At 37.7% G+C, this 2,393-nt stretch overlaps 1 protein-coding gene across 1 annotated transcript in view; it reads right to left on the bottom strand.

Moving 5' to 3' along the window:
* The window catches only part of LOC102863520 (collagen alpha-1(III) chain-like), a 72,292-nt gene that overhangs the window by 14,234 nt on the left and 55,665 nt on the right, over positions 1–2,393 (bottom strand). The window lies entirely within an intron of this gene.

A 2,393-nucleotide genomic window follows, 5' to 3' on the forward strand; every position in this document is an offset into this window, starting at 1 on the left:
TGTGTGTGTGTGCGACTTATTTGGGCACTAGGTTGTTATGAGTCTGTGGGAAGGGTTATGTTTTTCAAACTCCATCTCTAATTCTTTCTCACCAGGTCGTGAAATGGCACAAAGCAACTCTCATAATCTATTCATTTCAAATTAGCTTCTTACTAATCAGATTTATTGCAAAACATTCTGTCCCAAAGAAGAATGAAGAAAACAAAACTCAAAGCAACACATAAACAGTGCTATAGGTGCTTCTACTCCTTGGGAGAGGATAAAGTAAGCTCTGAGTTCCTTAGAATTGTTACTCTGGCTGGCAAACCAAGTAAACAATAGTATAAATGTCTTTGTTGGAACACCAGGATGTTTAGTTTTGCTTTGGAGTCAGTGAGGTTAAATGCAGGTACAAATTGTTGATATCTGGTATGAAAGTACCAATTGTAGTAGTTAGACTGGGCACCTGGAGATCAATCTTGCTCGCCCATAGACCAACCTCTCCAGCTCTGAACAGAGTTGAGGGGGGCCTGGAGTTGGTACATTCCACAACACAGCACTCAAGGCAAAAATGTTCTAAATAGGAGCTTTATTGAAGAAAACCAAAATGCAGGTGGTACAAAACACCTGCTCAACAGTTCTGCGCAATCATTCTAAAAATAACTGATTTTTTTATGTACTTTGCACCAGTGGGATAAAGAGTGTTAAGGTCTTTTTTGATTAACATCTTCAGGAAAAAGAAGTGGCTCACAAGCCCAAGGTTTCATGTATAACAGATTATTTAAAAGACCTAATTTATACTTGACATAAATATTCTAAGGAAAAGCAGGAAGTTTCTGTAAGGAAAAATAAGTTTTCTTTATAGCTATTAAACTATTATTTAAAAAGTAGTTGCCGACCCACTGATTGTGACACATGATGACTCCGTGTGTGTCAGAGTAGAGCTCGTGTGGTTTCCAGTGCTTATTTGTCAGAAGATCACCAGGTTTTTCTACCAAGGCAGATCTGGGTAGACTAAGGATTCAGCTCTTAAATTAGCAGCAAATGTGTTAGCTGTTACACAAGTCAGAGACTTGGAAACTATTATTACTAATTATATTATTATATCTTTTATGTTCAGGTGTATAATGATACTTTGTATTGTCTATTTTATCTGTCAAGTACTGAGACAAGGGCTTTATTCAAATTACAAGAAGAATAAAGCTCATTGTAAAAAGTTAAAAATAGATAACAGAAAATGTAAACATCTTCCCCCTTCCACTTTCTGCTCCTGAAGTGTAAAATCCAATGGTAGAAATTTTCAGATGTGAAGATGGCAGGTTTGTTAGGTCCAGATCCTCTTCAACTAAGATACCAGAAACAACGATAGCAGATACAGAGGGTAATCTGGAACCCTGGGTTGAGAAGAAAAAGATAAAGAAGTTCTTCATATACCAATTAAGGGAAGAAACTTAAGGAAAATATTGAATAAGAAGACTGAGGAATTGTGGTACATTCACACAATGGAATACTATGCAACACTCAGGAGCAAAGGTTTTAAAAAAGACTACATAACTTGGGAGAGACTGGATAGCATTATGCTGAACTAACTCAGTCTCATAAAGACAAATACTGCAAAAAAGAGACCACTATGGTAAAAATAGGATAATTAGTGAAATATGTACAAGAGATCACAGGGGTTGTGAAGGGAGTAAAGGAATGAGGATAAATGGAGTGAAACCACAGCGCTGCATACTTTGGTGGGTGGAGGGAGAAGGGAAGCAAATGGGAAGGATCTGGGCAAAAAGGCAGGATAATGATGGGCAAGGTCCAATGGCATTACTTTTATAAAACATAATGCATAAGAATGACTGTGTGAACACAATATGAATGAAGAATAATAGTGTGAAAACAATATATATAAACTTTGTAAAGAAACCAATTTAAAAAAATGTAAAATAAAATGTGAATGATTGTTTGAAACACAATGTTAATGAAAGATTGTATAAAACAGTGTATATGAATGAAACATAATGTAAAGGAATTATATGAAAACCAATAAAACTATTTTTTTAAAAAAAGAAGATTGAGAGAAGACAGATTTGTAAACAGTGTGGCTCAGCCATTTTGAACAGGGGTTTGACCTTGGGACCGCAGCAGTGTCTACACCAATCACTGCCTGGTGACAAGAAAGTGCGACCTCCCACCTTGTTCCCCACCCTAAGGAGGACCAGGGAAGCAACTTCCTATCATTACCACCACCCACAAGATGACTGGCAGTGGTCCCTGGCCCATTCAGCTCTCCATAAGGCCAGGAATATTCCAATTTCTATCTGGTGGGAAAGTCTGCTGTTAGGGACCTCTCTAAAGTACTCAAGAGCAACGGTGTCTCTCTAGAGACTAAGGTGCGCCTGATACAGGCCATGGTCTTTGCA

Source organism: Elephantulus edwardii, unplaced genomic scaffold (assembly GCF_000299155.1).
Source record: "Elephantulus edwardii isolate Elephantulus edwardi_28Jun2011 unplaced genomic scaffold, EleEdw1.0 scaffold00101, whole genome shotgun sequence".
NCBI classification, from domain to species: Eukaryota; Metazoa; Chordata; class Mammalia; order Macroscelidea; family Macroscelididae; genus Elephantulus; species Elephantulus edwardii.